General features: G+C 47.7%; 1 protein-coding gene and 1 non-coding gene across 7 annotated transcripts in view; both read left to right on the forward strand.

Moving 5' to 3' along the window:
- Positions 1 to 18,652, forward strand: part of EVL (Enah/Vasp-like) — a 148,038-nt gene that overhangs the window by 49,091 nt on the left and 80,295 nt on the right. The window lies entirely within an intron of this gene.
- LOC112443341 (U1 spliceosomal RNA) lies at positions 12,872 to 13,033 on the forward strand. Its single transcript, XR_003031679.2, has one exon. It is a non-coding gene; the product is annotated as a U1 spliceosomal RNA (small nuclear RNA).

Raw genomic sequence — 18,652 nt, forward strand, 5'->3', positions numbered from 1 at the left:
TTCCTTCTGCAGCTGCAGCCCTCTGTGGCCTGATTGCGTGCTCTCCCTTAACCCTTGACTCCCAGGAGTCTTCCCTCTGCTCCTTAAACGGGTTTAGTCACAGATCTGCATGTTCTGCTCTGCTTCCCTGTCTCTGAACTGAAACTGCAGAGCGTGTTTCGGGACTTAGGAGAGTGTTGTAGGTTCTTCTGGCTCTGCACAGCGAGAATTCGACAAGAGGCAGAGTGACAGGTAAGGAAGGGTTTATTAGTGAGTGGAGGACACTTGTGTGAGAGAGAAGCAGGTGGGCCAGGGAGCACTGCCCAGAACTTAGTGAGCCACGGGTTTATCGTCACAGGAAAAGTGGGGAGGGGGTGAGGACCACCTTCTCCCTGCCTCTTGGGTAGACCTCACACTTCTACCGCCAGCTCCTCCTCCTTGTCGGGCGGGGAATGTTCTTGTCCCCAGATGGCCAGACTGGACTGCAGTGGCGTACGGACGTGAGCCAAGTGAGAGTCGCACACACCGGAGGGTGGCACCCGCCTCAGGTTTCGGTGTAATGTCACCCTTTCCCTATATTTTTTCTTTTTCCTGTGTGCCGAGGAGCATATCCCAGGAATCATTAACTTCCTCACCCCTCCCGGGGAAGGAGGTGTGTCTCATTCCGTTAGTTATTTCCTGCTCAGGGCACATCTCAATATTCTGTTGCATGGTTTTGTTGCTGAGCAAGCCTGCTTGCTTTGACGGGTGAGCAAACTTGCTTTCTTGAGTGATCATTAACACGGGGTCTCCCGTACCTCTTTCTTTAATTAGGGTTCCCTAGTGGGATTAGCTGTTTAATCACCCACTCTGTGCCTTTACTGTGCCCCTGTCAGAACCATTGTCTTCTTCCTATGAAACCCTTCCAAACCCAGCACTGCACACACTTCCTTTAGAGCCTTTTCTGACCACTGTGGCCCAAATGAACTTTCCCTTTTTCACTAAACTCCCATGCAGCACTCAGGGTGTCGAGCACCCAATCTAATAGCTTGTGCTTCTCATTCTTATCTTCCTGACTTGGTAAGGATACTTGAAGGCAGAACAGTATCCTCTTCATTCCATCTGTCACACTTGAGCAGAGTGGATGCAGCCCAGCTTCTCAGCACTTTTTATTTACTCATTTTTATTACTTATTTCGAACCTCCTGCCATATGCCAGTCATTGTTATAGGCCAAGAAGGGGAAATGGCAGGAAAAAGGCCAATTTGCTGCCTTTTTGACGTCTTTTCACTTCTGAGCATGAAGCCGAGATTGGAATTTCGAGAGAGGTCCTGAATCTGGGGAGCAGGCCCTGTTGTGCCCGGGCAGAAGATCAGGAGAAAGGCCTGAAAGGGACCAGGTGGTAGATGTTCAAATCTGTAGGGAGTTAAAAGGGTTTGAGCTAGTAAAAATGCGTGTGAAATTTAAAGAGTCCTTATATATTTTAATGAAAATATTCTGATTCTTCAGGATTCAAATACAAACAAGATAACACATGTGCAATTGTACCCACTATATCCCAGGCACTTTTGTTATCATCTCTAATTTTCCCAGCAATCCTCGAAGCTCGGCATTATTTCTACTATTTTATGTAAGGGGCACCTAAGTTTCAGAGAGGTTAGATCCCTTTCTCACACATCTGCTTAATCGGTAAAGCTGAAAATCTGACCTGTGTCTTCTAACTAAAAAGTCAGTGCTTGTTTTTATCATTCTGACCCTAATTTTGTAAAACAGAGTCTGTGAGGTGTTCTGGCTCTTTGTGCTTTATGTAATGCTTCCCTGGTAAGTGACTGTATTGCACTGCTGAGCCCTGACTGTGATCAGTGAGACCTGCTGAGAGCTGCATTCGCGTGAACATGTGCAGCACTTTCCTCATCGGAGTCCGAAGAGGCAGCTGCTGGCCTTGTCGTGTCTGTCCAGCTCCACACGAGCTGGCGCTCGAACCCGCGCCGTCTGGCTCTGGGACCTGTGCCTTTACTGTCTTAGTCATAGGAGGGGCTTTGTGGCTGAAGAGAGTTCTGTGGTCAGTTGGTCAGAAAAATTGCACAACCCCACCCCCCACCCCCAACCCGCAGAGTAGCATGAAGCTCTGGTAAGTCCTGCAGAGGCAGCTATTACATGTGTGAATTTTGCCCCTGAGTTTCCCATGTATGTTTGATGAAGGGATTTTTGCTGCCTAACATTTGCATGCATGCTAAGTCGCTTCTGTCATGTCTGACTCTTTGCGACCCCACGGACTGTAGCCCACCAGGCTCCTCCGTTCATAGCATTCTCCAGGCAGGAGTACTGGAGTGGGTTGCCATTTCCTCCTCCAAGGGAATCTTCCCCCGCCCCAGGGATTGAACCCGAGTATTTCTGCATCTCCCGCACTGTCAGGCAGGTTCCCCACCAGTAGCGCCTAACACTTAATTTTTAGTTTAAACTCTGGAAAAATACTGCTGTATGGGAAGGAGAATCTGAGCCTCGGAATTAGAAGAGGGAGGAAAGAGAGTTGTTGTTCAGTCACTAAGTCATGTCCTACTCTTTGCAAACCCATGGACTGCAGAATGCCAGGAGAAGAGAATATTCAGGGGAAAATACATAAATGGAAGAAGATAATAAGGCCTGAGATTTGAAGTCTCATTTAGGTATGAGTTCAGGCTTCTGCTCTTACGGCTATGTATTGTAATTTGGGGCAAATCATTTTTTATTCTTTTTGGGTCTCACTTGCCTTATCTGTAAAATATTATTGTGAGGAAAAGTGTGATTGTATATGCAGAAATGCTTTGTTAACAGTAAAATTCATACTTTTTTCAATTGGTGTTTACCAAGTTCATTTCCACTCTAGTACCCAACATGGCATCTACCAGCTATTTGAAGAACAGTTAACAGTTGTTGGATGAATGAGTGGATTTTGTCTTTAGGTCTCAGGGTTCTGTAGCTGGTATGTTACAACTGAGAAATGTTTTACAATGAGACTTTGTTTCTTGAATTTTCTTTCTCAATTGTGTTTTGTGTGTTTTAAAAATATTTATTTATCTGGCTGCATTGGGTATCGAAGCACATAGGATCTTTAGTTGTGGCTCATGGACTCTAGTTGTGGCGTGTGGGCTCAGTCATTGTGGCGTGTCGGCTTGATTGATGCCACATGTGGGATCTGAGTTGCCAGACCAGGGGTCAAACCCATGTCCCCTGCATTACAAGGCAGATTCCTAACCACTGGACCAACAGGGACGTCCCCGTAAATTGTATTTTTCCTAGGTTTTCTGTTTTTGGAATTTAATGGAAAATCAAGACTCACTCACTTTGTTGTATTCCAATTTGGACTGCTAAGGCAGTTTATTTTGTGTTTTTCTGATATGTTCCTGGCAGCTAGAAATTTTTGGACAGTTCCAAAATGGTAAATTTCATTCAACAGTGTGCATGTGGTGGCTTTTTTTCTTCTTCTTCTTTAATAGCACTGCTGATTCTCAGATGTGCCCATCTGTGGTTTCTTTTTTAAGGAATTTCTAATACAACACCCTCTCGATGTAATTACTCTTGATGTTTCCGTGATAAAGCCTAGCTGTCAGGAGAAGAAACTCGCTGCATTTCTGCATACCAGTGCTGGTGGGGGAGCGCTGACATGTCAGAGCATCTTACCAACTTCAGATAAGTCACTTGTGTTTTCTGTTGTTGTTATTCAATCACTACGTTGTATCCAACTCTTTGCCACCCCATGGACTGCAGCATGCCAGGCTCTCTTGACTTTGTGCTTTTGCATTCCAATCCCCTGTGATGAGAAGGATTTTTTTTTTTTTTAATATTTACTTTTTAAAAAATTTGGCTACGCTGGATCTTAGTTGCAGCAGATCAGATCAGTTGTTCAGTCGTGTCCGACTCTTTGCGACCCCATGAATCGCAGCATGCCAGGCCTCCCTGTCCATCACCAACTCCCAGAGTTCACTGAGACTCATGTCCATTGAGTCGGTGATGCCATCCAGCCATCTCATCCTCTGTCGTCCCCTTCTCCTCTTTCCCCCAATCCCTCCCAGCATCAGAGTCTTGTCAGATGAGTCAGCTCTTCACATGAGGTGGCCAAAGTACTGGAGTTTCAGCTTTAGCATCACTCCTTCCAAAGAAATCCCAGGGCTGATCTCCTTCAGAATGGACTGGTTGGATCTCCTTGCAGTCCAAGGGACTCTCAAGAGTCTTCTCCAACACCACAGTTCAAAAGCATCAATTCTTCGGCGCTCAGCCTTCTTCACAGTCCAACTCTCACATCCATACATGACCACAGGAAAAACCATAGCCTTGACTAGACGGACCTTTGTTGGCAAAGTAATGTCTCTGCTTTTGAATATGCTATCTAGGTTGGTCATAACTTTCCTTCCAAGGAGTAAGCATCTTTTAATTTCATGGCTGCAGTCACCATCTGTAGTGATTTTGGAGCCCAGAAAAATCAAGTCTGACACTGTCTCCACTGTTGCCCCATCTATTTCCCATGAAGTGATGGGACAGATGCCATGATCTTGGTTTTCTGAATGTTGAGCTTTAAGCCAACTTTTTCACTCTCCACTTTCACCTTCATCAAGAGGCTTTATAGTTCCTTTTCACTTTCTGCCATAAGGGTGGTGTCATCTGCATATCTGAGGTTATTGATATTTCTCCCGGAAATCTTGATTCCAGCTTATGTTTCTTCCAGCCCAGAGTTTCTCATGATGTACTCTGCATATAAGTTAAATAAACAGGGTGACAATATACAGCCTTGATGTACTCCCTTTCCTATTTGGAACCAGTCTGTTGTTCCATGTCCAGTTCTAACTGTTGCTTCCTGACCTGCATACAAATTTCTCAAGAGGCAGATCAGGTGGTCTGGTATTCCCATCTCTTTCAGAATTTTCCACAGTTTACTGTGATCCACACAGTCAAAGGCTTTGGCATAGTCAATAAAGCAGAAATAGGTGTTTTTCTGGAACTCTCTTGCTTTTTCCATGATCCAGTGGATGTTGGCAATTTGATCTCTGGTTCCTCTGCCTTTTTTAAAACCAGCTTGAACATCAGGAAGTTCACGGTTCACATATTGCTGAAGCCTGGAAGTGCTGCACGTGTCCACTGGAGAAGGGAATGGCAAACCACTTCAGTATTCTTGCCTTGAGAACCCCATGAACAGTATGAAAAAGCAAAATGATAGGATACTGAAAGAGAAACTCCCCAGGTCAGTAGGTGCCCAATATGCTACTGGAGATCAGTGGAGAAATAACTCCAGAAAGAAAATGAAGGGATGGAGCCAAAGCAAAAACAATACCCAGCTGTGGATGTGACTGGTGATAGAAGCAAGGTCCGATGCTATAAAGAGCAATATTGCATAGGAACCTGGAATGTCAGGTCCATGAATCAAGGCAAATTGGAAGTGGTCAAACAAGAGATGGCAAGAGTGAATGTTGACATTCTAGGAATCAGCGAACTGAAATGGACTGGAATGGGTGAATTTAACTCAGATGACCATTATATCTACTACTGCGGGCAGGAATCCCTCAGAAGAAATGGAGTAGCCATCATGGTCAACAAAAGAGTCCAAAATGCAGTACTTGGATGCAATCTCAAAAACGACAGAATGATCTCTGTTCGTTTCCAAGGCAAACCATTCAATATCACAGTAATCCAAGTCTATGCCCCAACCAGTAACGCTGAAGAAGCTGATTGAACGGTTCTATGAAGACCTACAAGACCTTTTAGAACTCACACCCAAAAAAGATGTCCTTTTCATTATAGGGGACTGGAATGCAAAAGTAGGAAGTTCAAGAAACACCTGGAGTAACAGGCAAATTTGGCCTTGGAATACGGAATGAAGCAGGGCAAAGACTAATAGAGTTTTGCCAAGAAAATGCACTGGTCATAACAAACACCCTCTTCCAACAACACAAGAGAAGACTCTACACATGGACATCACCAGATGGTTAACACCAAAATCAGATTGATTATATTCTTTGCAGCCAAAGATGGAGAAGCTCTATACAATCAACAAAAACAAGACCAGGAGCTGACTGTGGCTCAGACCATGAACTCCTTATTGCCAAATTCAGACTTAAATTGAAGAAAGTAGGGAAAACCAGTAGACCTTTCAGGTATGTCCTAAATCAAATCCCTTATGATTATACAGTGAAAGTGAGAAATAGATTTAAGGGCCTAGATCTGATAGATAGAGTGCCTGATGAACTATGGAATGAGGTTCGTGACATTGTACAGGAGACAGGGATCAAGACCATCCCCATGGAAAAGAAATGCAAAAAAGCAAAATGGCTGTCTGAGGAGGCCTTACAAATAGCTGTGAAAAGAAGAGAAGAGAAAAGCAAAGGAGAAAAGGAAAGATATAAACATCTGAATGCAGAGTTCCAAAGAATAGCAAGAAGAGATAAGAAAGCCTTCTTCAGTGATCAATGCAAAGAAATAGAAGAAAACAACAGAATGGGAAAGACTAGAGATCTCTTCAAGAAAATCAGAGATACCAAAGGAACATTTCATGCAAAGAGGAGCTCGATAAAGGACAGAAATGGTATGGACTTAACAGAAGCAGAAGATATTAAGAAGAGATGGCAAGAATACACAGAAGAACTGTACAAAAAAGATCTTCACGACCCAGATAATCACGATGGTGTGATCACTGACCTAGAGCCAGACATCCTGGAATGTGAAGTCAAGTGGGCCTAAGAAAGCATCACTATGAACAAAGCTAGTGAAGGTGATGGAATTCCAGTTGAGCTGTTCCAGGTCCTGAAACAGGATGCTGTGAAAGTGCTGCACTCAGTATGCCAGCAAATTTGGAAAACTCAGCAGTGGCCACAAGACTGGAAAAGATCGGTTTTCATTCCAGTCCCAAAGAAAGGCAGTGCCAAAGAAAGTTGCAGCATGTGGGATCTAATTCCCTGACCGGGGGTTGAACCTGGGCCCCCTGCATTGGGAGCACGGAATCTTAGCCCCTGGACCACCAGGGAAGTCCAAAAAGGACATCTTTTTTTGATGTTAGTTCTACAAGGTCTTGTAGGTTTTCACAGAACCATTCAGTTTCAGCTTCTTTGACATTAGTGGTTGTGGCATAGACTTGGATTACTGTGATGTTGAATGGTTTGCCTTGGAAATGAACCGAGATCATTCAGTCATTTTTGAGATTGCACCCAAGTACTGCATTTTGTTGACTATGAGGGCTACTCCGTTTCTTCTAAGGGATTCTTGCCCACAGTAGTAGGTATAATGTTCATCTGAATTAAATTTGCCCGTTGCTGTCCATTTAGTTCACTGATTCCTAAGATGTCAATGTTCACTCTTGCCATCTCCTGCTTGAGCACTTCCAATTTCCCTTGATTCATGGACCTCACATTCCAGGTTCCTAGGCAGTGTTGTTCTTTACAGCATTGGGCTTTACTTGCACCCCCAGACACATCTACAGCTGAGCGTCGTTTCCACTTTTGGCCCAGCCTTTTCATTCTTTCTGGAGCTATTTCTCTGCTCTTCCCCAGTAACATATTGGATACTTTCTGACCTGGGGGCCTCATCTTCTGGTGTCATATCTTTTTGCCTTTTCATACTGTTCACGGGGTTCTCGAGGCAAGAATACTGGAGTGGTTTGCCATCCCCTCCTCCAGTGGACCACATTCTGTCAGAGCTCTCCGCTAGGACCCATCTGTTTTGAGTGGCCCTGCACGACGTGGCTCGTCACTTCTTTGAGTTGCGCAAGCCCCTTTGCCGCAACAGGTCTGTGGTCCATGAAGGGGAGTTGTGTTTCAGCACCCGGCCAGAGAGACAGAGATGAGCTTAAGGGTATTTCAGTAGGTCAGATGTGGCACAAATATTGAGAGTCTGGGTATTTTTGTTTGTTTATTTTTGGCCGTTCTGGGTCTTTGATGCTGTGCACAGGCTATCTAGTTGCGGCCGGCAGGGGCTGCTCTTCTTTGCAGCCCATGGCCTTCTCACTGCAGTTGCTTCCCTGTCGCAGAGCATGGGCTCTGGAGCACAGGCTCAGTAGTTGTGGCTCATGGGCTTAGTTGCTCTGCAGCTTGTAGAATTTTTCCGGACCGGGGATCAAACCCATGGCCCCTCCCTTGGCAAGTGGGTTCCCATCAACTGCACCACCAGGGAAGTCCCAGGAGATTTTTAAAGAGAGAGACAACCAAATTATGTTTTAGCACACCTGTTTGTTCCCTGGAATAGCGCTGTTACTCCTCGAGAGAGGCTGTGTTGTGCGCACAGCCGTTTCTGGAGAGGTGGGTTAGGTAGAGGGGAAGCAGCAGCCCGCCCCTGGTCACCTGGCCCGGTCATGCAGTCTGTGTGGGCTGGCCACGACCCAGCCCCTGCCGTGGTGACTGGCTCAGGTGCAGGGTGACTGAGTCCTCTGTGGAACCCCTGCTGGGCTAGAGCTGTTAGGAAAGGTGCCGTCATGTCGGGATCAAGAAAGCCTCAAGTCATTATAGCCCTCTTTCCCACCATGTGGGTAAAGACCGTCTGAAAATGAAGCCAGAGAGGGTGGTAGGGTTCAGCAGAGGCCAAAGAAACGGAACTCGCCTGGCGTCGTCGAGCCTGGGTGTCCCGTGTGCCGTCCTGCTCAATCCAGACTTAGCCAAGAGCCTTATCTTTTTTGCACTGTATGAACTTATTCCATTTTTCCCCGTTAGTGTCTGTCACTTACAACCTAAAGAATCCCAAATAATTCAAAACCATGCAAGATAAATAAAAACAGAGTAAAACCTGTACCGTTTTTACCTCCAGAGGAGATGAGTGCCCCGGTAATCTTCACAACTGTCAGAGCACGTCCACTGGATTGTATCCATTAGGCTTCCAACAGAGGATTGTGGTCTGGGACACTTGTGGACTGAATTGTGTCCCCCTATATTTGTGGGTCGAAGCTCTCAGCCCCAGTGTGACTGTATTTGGAGATGGGGCCTTTAAGGAGGTACTGAAGGTCAAACTGGTCATAAGGCTGGAGGCTTCGTCCACTGGGACTGTTCCTTTAAGAAGAGCAGAGTCTCCAGGAGACCTGCAGAGGGGAAGGCTGTGTGAAGTGCAGGGAGGGGCGTCATCCACAGGCCAGGGGAGAGGCCTCTCAAGGAAGCCGCCTGTCCATACCTCTATCTGGACTTCGGCCTCCTCCTCCTATAAGGAAGGGAGTTGCGACTGCTGGACACCCAGTGTGTGGTATTTCATTACCGCCGCCCAAGCTGACTGATGCAGACACATTTAAAACAGAGAATAGGATGCTCAGGCGACTCAGGATCTCGTCTGAAGACAGTCTGTGAAGGGCCTGGGGGGTACTTTCAGAAGAAGAAAAGGCATCTTTAGAACTGAAAAAGCTCTTGAGCTCTTCTCTGGCTCATTGCGCTAGGAGCCACATTTTTGGACCCAGTATTTAAGTACTTTTAATTTTCACTGGGGTCCCTTGAGGCACTTCAGCGGGAAAGGGAAGTAATATTTACTGAACACCCTCTGTGTCTTGGGCAATTTATAGTTATTATATCTTCGTTTATCATTCAGAGCTAGACCATAGGATACAGATGGGACAGCTTCTGTAAATTCCGCTACTAAGTGCCAAGAGCTCTATTTATAATACGTTATTTAATTAACACCACACTCAGCAAGTTAGGAATTACCTCCCTCTTACAGATGAGGAAACAGAGCGGGAAAGGGTCTGAACTTGGGCATGATTGCCAGGGTAGCTCTCAGCAGAGCTGGGTCTAGGACTCTCATCTGACGACTCCTGTTCTGTTGCCTTTCTCCCCCTGCCCTGTAAGGAGGGGAAGTGCAGCCCCGGGAAAGCTGAGGACCCGAGGCCCAGACAGGGCAGAGCAAAGCCAGACCGGATGCCCACACACGGTAAACGCACTTCCCTCACGAGAAGTTAACCGTTTCTATGTATCTTCCCGCTCTTTTTGCTTTGACATTTTCCTACCTACCTCGAAGTTTATACATCAGTCAGTCAGACCTTCGCTGGAGTTAGAGACCAAGAGGAAAGGCTTCCCCGGTTAACTCTGTTGTCCTCACGTGTAATTCTGATTTGGTCCACGAGTAGCTCCGTTCGTCAAAGTCACTCAACTGTCTTGTGCCTCAGGTTCTCCCTCTTTCAAATTAGCATGGCATGGTGAGCATGGAAGAGCTGACGAATGTGTGAAGTCTCACACTAAAAAGTCATGGTGTCGTTACTACATTCATAATATAGGAATATATAATGTACAGTCATGTATGTTTTGTCTTTGAATATGAATGTGACTATTATTGGCAATAATAGTCTACCTTCTGATGTCCCCTTTAATTCTAAGACCTTCAGGAACACAGTATTAATTAAAGGAGGAAGTGGTGTGTGGCAGCATGGAGAGGATACATTTAAAAGCTACAAGAACGCCTGGGTGTGAGACTGTGCTCCAGCAAGCCGTGAGATGTGGGCAAGTCCTTCACACGGCTTTGAATGCCCTCCTTCAATGCGGTGATGGATAGCCTCCCACGTCTGCCTCGCAGGACAGCTTCCCTAACCAGAGGCGTGATGTCTGTGCCTTCATTACAGTGTGGGGAGAGGAGGGGGAGTGGAGCACGCCGTGTACCGTGGCCTGGCTCCCGGGCGACTTGCCACCTGCCAGTGGCCTTGAGCCGCTCCTAGCTCCAGTTCACTCGTATCTAAAATGGAAAGAATGATAACAGATGTGAAGAGTCCAGTATGCAGTAGGTGCTCAGGAAAAGTCTTTAGAGAGAGACGATTATTAGACGTATACCCCGGATATGACATTTTCTATAATATATCACCAAGTGGCTTGCACCATGGATTTGGACCCGATGGATCAATTTGTCTAAGTGAGTGTATTTTTCCAGATACTCTTTGGCGAACAGTTTTTTATTTTTGTGAAAATGCGAATGCCTGTCTTAGAAAACTCTCTCTGAAAGTTTTGCTTTTGATTTGCAGAGAGTAGGACATTTCTAAGGCGGGAATCAATTACTTAAGCACTGACAGAGTGAATTGAATCAGAGATTAGTGAATAGTGGTGCCGTGTCCTCTAGAGCAGCCCTGACCGACAGAAACAGAACCCAAGCTGCAAGTCAGAGCCATGTGCAGTGTTTTAAATACTTAATCGCCCTGTTAAGTAAAAGGAACAGATAAAATTAATTTCAGCAATCTTATCTAAAGTACTGTATCTAAAATACTATAATTTCAACACGTAATCAACATATAAATTAGTGATGAGCTATTATTAGACGACTTTTGGTCCTAAGTCTTTGAAGTCTGGTGTGTCTTTTACACTAGTATCACTCCTCAGACCTGCCCCATTTCTGCTGCTCCTGGTCACATGTGCCTCAAGGCATGGCTTTGGACCCTGCAGCTCCTGAGTCCCCCTGAACTGAGGAGGAACTCAGACCTCTGTTACATTATTGCATTTAGCAAATGGACTCGAAATTGCTGAGCCAAATAGAATCTCCAGATTTGTGCAGTTTCCTTGCTCTGTATTGGGTTTCACTGCTTTTGGAGGTTTCCAAACGCTCCGTGAATTACTCCTGGTTTCTCTGTTCCTGATGAGAGCACCGTGGAGACTCTGCCCCCTTTAACCCCCATGTCTGTGGGCAGTGGTCCCTGAGCAGGAACACCCCGTGACAGGGCTTCAGCAGCAGCCCCTAGCTCGAGGCAGCCCCTGTGCTTTCTGCTGGGGGAGTGGGAATGCTCTTTCTGGTGACTTGGAGCCCTTTTGAAAAACTAATGGAAATTATTAACAGCGTCGCTGAGAAAGTCCAACGTGCTTAAGCCACAACGTGGTGTGCAGTTTCAGGGGAATATGGATCCAGGAGCCAGGCTGCACACCTCCAGCGTCGAGCGAGACATGTGGCGCGCCCCCATTTGTGAGGGAGGGGAGGGTTGGGGAGCTCACAGCACACTGGACCGTGCACAGGGCAGGCAGAGAAGAGATGCAGAGCTGGCACCTGCAGCCCCCAGACAGAGCTTGCTAATTTAAAGTCTTTTAATTCTTCATGACTCGTGACTTTTCTTAAACACAGAGGTTTTGCTTAAACACACACATGCAGCAGCAACCCCTCTATCCGGAATCCCATGTTAGAACTGTCCAAAGACTTCCCTAGGGCTCCAGTGGTAAGACTCCGTGCTGTCAATGCAGGGGGTCTGGGTTCAATCCCTAGTCTGGGAACTAGGTCACAGATGCCCAGGAGGAAGATTGAAGATCCTGTGTGCCTCAAATAAATATTTAAAAAAAAAAGAGGATGCACTTTCTATTTAAAAAGAAAGAAAGAAAAAGCTGTTGAGAAAGCTTCATACAAAGCCATAGGAAAATAAACACGGGCTGAGCACTCCCAGGCTGCCGGGAAGATAAAGTCAAACCTGGTGACTCCCCTCGCGGAGCCCACAGTGGCAGACCCAGAAACAGACCTTGTCGTGGGATCCGAGCTGCAGACCTGGGGTTGGGGGACCTGACGTGCACGTGCTGCTGGGCGTATGCTGAAAAGGCTCCGGCAGAGACAGGGCCTGACAGTGGTCCTCCCACGTGCTGGGGGCGTGGGGTGGGGACAGGGATGGACCAACGGGACGAGACCGGCCGGGGCACGTGCCAGGAATAAGCTCCCCAGTGCTGAGGCTTGGGAGGGCTTTATACCACTTCCCGCAGGAGAGCCGTCCTCTTCAGAGGGCTTTATGTGAGCACCTGATGTCATCAGATTTGCGTTTTACCCGGTTATTCTTGGAACTGTGAGAGGTGGGTTTGAAGGTGCTATATCTGGAGACAGGGAAGCCTCTTAGGAAGCCAAGTTAGTCCAGGTGAGAACTCCCGGGGTTTGATCTGGGCTATCAGTTCTTGGCAAATAATTCGATGAGGAATTGGAAAGGATTTCTAGGTTGCCTGCCAAATAAGTTATAGGAGCCTTTATTAAAGTAGAAACTCTTACTTACCTGGCAGGGGAGATTCCATGATCACGAAGGTGGTTTTCCCAGGGCGAGGCTTTCCATTGCACTCTGGATGTGCTGACCCCTGCGATTTCCCCAAATGTGGGCGACATGACAGCATAATTTGTGGTCGTGGGGACTGCATTCGTGCTTTCCCCTAAGGGGGAATAAAAAGCAGAAACTGTTCAAAGAAAATCTGGGCACAGAGACGATGACAGAGGAGCTCGTTCCAGCTGGTGTGTTGATACCACCCCATCCGAGGGTGGTGAGCCTCCTGCATGGGGTTGATGAAGTTAGAGCCGCCTGTGAAAGGGCTATGGGAAAGTGGGGGACCACTGAGGGGCAGGAGCCAGACGAGGAAGCTTTGAGGGGATCTCTTCTTGTCAGGACACTGAGGCAGAGAGGGGACTCGCTTGTCCGAGGCCAATGGGGGATGGATGGGAGACTCAGGACCAGCTGCCCAAGTCACGTGCCTCCTGGGCTCTTTCTTCTGTGCCCCAAGGGCAGTGTCTCTTGAGTTTAGGATTTTATGGAGGCTGCTAGCACGTGAGATTAGCATGGCATCCTTCTTGTTTACAGGGCAGGGAGCATCTAGGAAAAGTTCTGGGTGACAGTTCTTATCCCAAAGGCCAGGCTAGAAAAGGTTTCTTTATATACATGTATGAAACAGCCCACTGCTTTTGTCCTTGCTTTGCAGGATACCTGTGGCTTCTAGGTCTGCTGTCGCCTCATCAGTCCCAGGCAGCATCAGAATCAGTCACCTTATTAGATCATCTTACAGGTGATGAAATAGGCCAGGGGTAGAGAGGTGAAGGCAATGGCACCCCACTCCAGTACTCTTGCCTGGAAAATCCCATGGACGGAGGAGCCTGGTAGGCTGCGGTCCATGGGGTCACGAAGAGTCGGACACGACTGAGCAACTTCACTTTCACTTTTCATTTTTATGCATTGGAGAAGGAAGTGGAAACCCACTCCAGTGTTCTTGCCTGGAGAATCCCAGGAACGGCGGAGCCTGGTGGGCTGCCGTCTACGGGGTCGCAAAGAGTCGGACACGACTGAAGCGACTTAGCAGCAGCAGCAGCAGCAGCAGAGAGGTGAAGAGATCTGCCTGGGGTCCCTCTGCTGCTCAAGGACAGAGCTCGCGCTGGTCTGCGTCTTGTGGTCCCAGGGTCAGGCCATTTCACGGTCACAGACTGTACTTCTTCATCCAGTAGTCTTCCATTTAAGCAACTGCCCGTGTCTGGTCCTGCACTGGGGCCTGGGGCTGCAGAGACGACCAAAGCAGCGTCCCACCCAGTGACTCAGTTAGGGGGTGGTTTCCCAGAGGACACAGCGCTGCAGTGGACACAGCTGGATGGAGCGAGGTGGTGTCTGCCCTGTCTTTTCCCTTGCGGGTTCACAGGTAGGTCTGTCTGTTGTCAATCAGTTTGGGCAGGACCTTGAGTAATCATTTCCTGGCTATGAACTCAAAGTTGAAAAAGAGGCTGGTATTGGTGGGAAATCGAGATTATTAAAATTTTAGAGCTCAAAGGCTTTGTGAAGAGTTGATGATCTCCTGGGGATGTGGAGTTGATGATCCCCTGAAGGCCTGACGGCTAGAGCAGCTAGATCTAGTCACTGTCGCATATATGACTTCAAGGCAGCGACTTCGAAGACACTCCACTGAAGTGTCAGGTGGTAGCAGCGTGTGCAAACACAGATACATTAGTTCACAGATGGCAGGCCAAGATGATAGTGAAAGGTTGTTGTTGAATCACGCGAATACACCGGGATTCTTGGCCCCCGGAGGAGAAGAATTCAATCCGGGGCCAGAGACGAGGCTTGATCACTCAGAGGTTTTGTGTAATAAAGTTTTATTAAAGTATAAAGGAGATAGAGAAGGCTTCTGACATAGGCATCAGAAGGGGGCAGAAAGAGTACCCGCCTGCTAGTCTTCAGCTGGATGTTACATAGTCACTAGCAGTCTGTTAATGAAAGAAAGGAATGTCTTAAAATTCAGAATGGCACCAGGCCCCTCACCCATAAGATGCATTTTGGGATAGTCTTGGCGCCAAATGGTTTATCCTGGGCCATAAAATGATTAACTTGAATCTTGAAGAAGAACAGATCACCATACAAATAGTTTCATTTACATAGATTAGGGGAACAATATCCATACTGGTTTGTCAAGTAGGTTCTGGGCCAAGAGGCGGAACCGACTTGGAGACAGAGTTTGGGGTAAAGGCATAGTACATTAGCATAGCTTAAGACGAACATTTCCATAAGAAAAAGGCATTGGTTATCTCTAGGCTCAAGAATAGCTAACTTCAGGCCAAACCAGGTGTCATTATGGCAACACAGTATTTTAAGAGAAACCTCCCTTTAAATTTGTATAGAGAAGGAAAAAATATTGCTAGTTTGTTTCCTACTGCCACTTAAGAGAGATAAAAATGTCTGACACTTGCAGGCTATTTCCTCCATTTGGAGACCCCTGGCCTTCCTGCCTGTTACCCTGTCAATAGGGGTTTTTTTGGTTTTTTAAATTTTTAAATCATGAACTCTGTAATTAGCTGGATTTAGACTGATGAAATTGAAGTGCAATTCAGTGGAAGTTGAAGAGTCCCCCAAACTAGGAAGTGCCCACCCAGGGTTGTATGGAATGTGATTCCACCACTCTGCCAGAAAGATCACACTGTAATGTAAAGTAGCAAACATGATGTTGTGGTGTGACTTTGATTTGGCTTGGTGATGGGGAAAAGGTAATTCTTGCAAATGTTGCTACTTCATCGTAATTACTTGCGGTGGAACTTTGTCTCGAATTTTTCCCATTGCACTGAATGAGCTGCATTCCTTAGTTGAGAGCTACTGCTGGAGACCCCTGTGAACAAATAAACTGGCACCCGGATAAATGGCCTTCCCTGTATTTCTAGAGCTCCACACCCCTCTGACAAGCTTCTCTGACAGTGACATGTCCTGTTTTTCAGGAGTTTTTCCCCATTCATTGTTTTATTTAATCTTCACAAGCAGAGTGGAAACAAAGAAGCTGACTCAGACCAGACTCAACATGGTGTGAGCCTCAGTGCCGAGTGTGCTCAGGGGACCTGCTCATCCCACCCCTCATTTTAAAGCTTAGATGACAGTCCTGGAAGGTGACGCGTTTCCCTGAGACCTGGAGCCCGGCAGCTGTAGCCTGTGTGTCCCCTGTCCACCACACCTACCCCGTGCGTCCCTGAAGCCCGGTGAGGGCATCGGTCACAGGAGAAACGTTAGTGGGAGCTAAGCCGTCAGCAGCAGAACTGCCTGAAACAGCAGCCAGGCTTTTTGAACAAAGATATTTTTTAAGAAGACAGTTTTTTTTTTTTTGAAAAATTAGCTCATTAACAAAGTAATTCTATCTCCTGTCAGCAGAGGCTAAGGAGCTCAGCTATAGCAGCTGCCTCCCTAGTAACAGTTTTCATTGGCTACCCTCAGAAGCAGCATCATTGGCTTCTGTGGAATAGAGAATTTAAAAATAGACTGGACTTGGTTTGCAGAGCAGGGAGGGCTCCTCAAGGTGAGCTGGTGGTTCTCTCACCGTGAGGACAGGCAGCGATGCGCAGAGAGGCGGGGGCGCCCTGCAGTTAGGCAGCCAGCCTCCAATCAGGGCCTCCGCCTCCACCACCGGGGGCCTGCGTGCTTGCCCTCACAGCGCAGCCCTTTCAGAGGGACCTCCCCCCTCTCCGCGCCCCCTTTGTGGGCTGCATCAGGCTGGGGCGAGGTGCCTGTCAGCTGCCCGAGAGGGTGCTGACCGAGGCCTGCCCTGCTCTGCAAGCTCGGGAATGCTGGGTAAAGCGTTTCATCCTTCTGAGCTTCAGAAAATATGTTTTTATCTTGGCCTCTTCCACCACCGACCTACCGCACTGATGAGACTGTTGTGATGACTGAGAGTGTGAAACCAGCCTCTTTAAATGCAGATCGCTGTAGAAATGTTAAAGGCTGTTCTAGCTAGGAGTCAGAAATAGACCTCCACTGCCTGCCTCCTCCTCTGCTTTTCTCTTTCCCCTAGTCTCTCTCCTCCCCCTCTCCCTGTTGGTGCTGCTCTGACTCCAGGTCTCCAGCATCAGCCAAGCTCCTGCCCCGGCCCCTGTCCTTCAGGCTCGTTTCCTCTGCTGCCCAGGTGTAGAGCGGTGCAGGCTGTATGACCTGGGACACCTGTCTGAGGTGCCAGGAGACCTGCGTTCAGGTTCCAGCCTTTCCACTAACTCGCTGTGGCTTTTTAAATAAGCTGCTGCTTCTCTGTGGGCCTGTCTCCTTTTCAGCAGGCCTGCTCCACATTGGCACAGTTGACATTTGGGCCCAGGTGATCCTTTGTTGTGGGGGCTGCCCTGTGTATTGCAGGCTGTTTACAGCGTGGTCGGTCTCACCTGCTGCATACCAGTAACCTCCCTGGTCGGGAGCCTCTGCTTTATAGTGTTGTTGTTCAGTTGCTAAGTCCTGTCCAACTCTCTGACAACCAGGCTCCTCTGTCCATAGCATTTTCCAGGCAAGAATACTGGAGTGCGTTACCATTTACTTCTCTAGGGGATCTTCCTGACCCAGGGATTGAACCCATGTCTCCTCCATTGGCAGGCGGATTCTTTACCGCTGAGCCACCAGGGAAGCCTCACTGATTTTTAAGAGTAAGGGTAATCATAAAACCAGGACCCACTTTGCACATTCTCTTGAGCATCATATGAAATAGAGTGAGATATTTTCTAAACTCTAGCACGGTCTTCTGCTGCCTTAATCCCCTGTTCAGGCTGAACGTGCACAGTCGCTGCTCCTAACTGCCCTGCCTGGGAGCAGCGCTCTCCTGCGCACTCAGGTCACCCCGTGCTCTCCCAGCAGTGTCCTTGCAGCCAGCAACATGTTGCGTTTGACCGTCCTGAGTGCAGGCGTGTGTTTCATTTCACATCACCTGCCTGGTGTTTCACTCTTCCCCACCCATCATCTGCTTTGATCCTCGCCAGAACTCTCTCAGCCAGAACGGGCTGGGGTTGCTTCTCTCTCCTCCTGTGGCTGAGCACACGTGAGGAAGGAGGAGATGGGACAGCCAGCCTGGGTCCTCGGTGACTTCCTCCTGCACTGCGCCCCTGCCTGGGGAGCTTGGGGAGGGGACTGGCAATAAGTTCCAGTGTTACTATGTGTCTGCTTTGTTCTGTCCCCAGTATATTAATTAAGACTAAATCAGTCCGTGATTTTTGTTCCCCCTGTGAGTCTGTGTTTATGGTTAACCGGCAGAATGCATCATGGAGTGAATCGATGAATTCCTGGAATGCTGTGAGGCCACTGTGAGCCCTGATGATGATAAGCAGTCTTGACAACTTTTTCCTCCAGCCATTATCCTGAATCCCATGAAAGCCAAGTTGACTTCCAGCCTAATTAGAGCAGTAGGTCACCCAGAAGCAGCTCAGAGCAGAACTAAAATCTTGAGAAGAGACCTGTCTGATGTGATGCAATATTTTCCCTCCATCTTGTCATTGAAAACAAAAATGTTGAAATTTCAGGTGTAGGATTCCATTCTCTTTAAAGGCTTCTGAGACAGTGAGCCTGCAAGACTGAAAATGCAAAGGGTCAGAAGAACCCAGGAGACACTGTACAGAAAGGAGGCACTGGGTGATTTGTTGTTGCTCTTCAGTCACAGTCGTGCCTGGCTCTTTGCTGCCCTGTGGACCGCAGCAAGCCTGTCCTTCACCGTTTCCCGGGATTTGCTCAGACTCATGCCCTTTGAGTCCGTGATGCCATCCAGACAGCTCATCCTCTTCTCCTCCTGCCCTCTAAT

This window comes from Bos taurus, chromosome 21 (assembly GCF_002263795.3).
Source record: "Bos taurus isolate L1 Dominette 01449 registration number 42190680 breed Hereford chromosome 21, ARS-UCD2.0, whole genome shotgun sequence".
Classification (NCBI taxonomy): Eukaryota; Metazoa; Chordata; class Mammalia; order Artiodactyla; family Bovidae; genus Bos; species Bos taurus.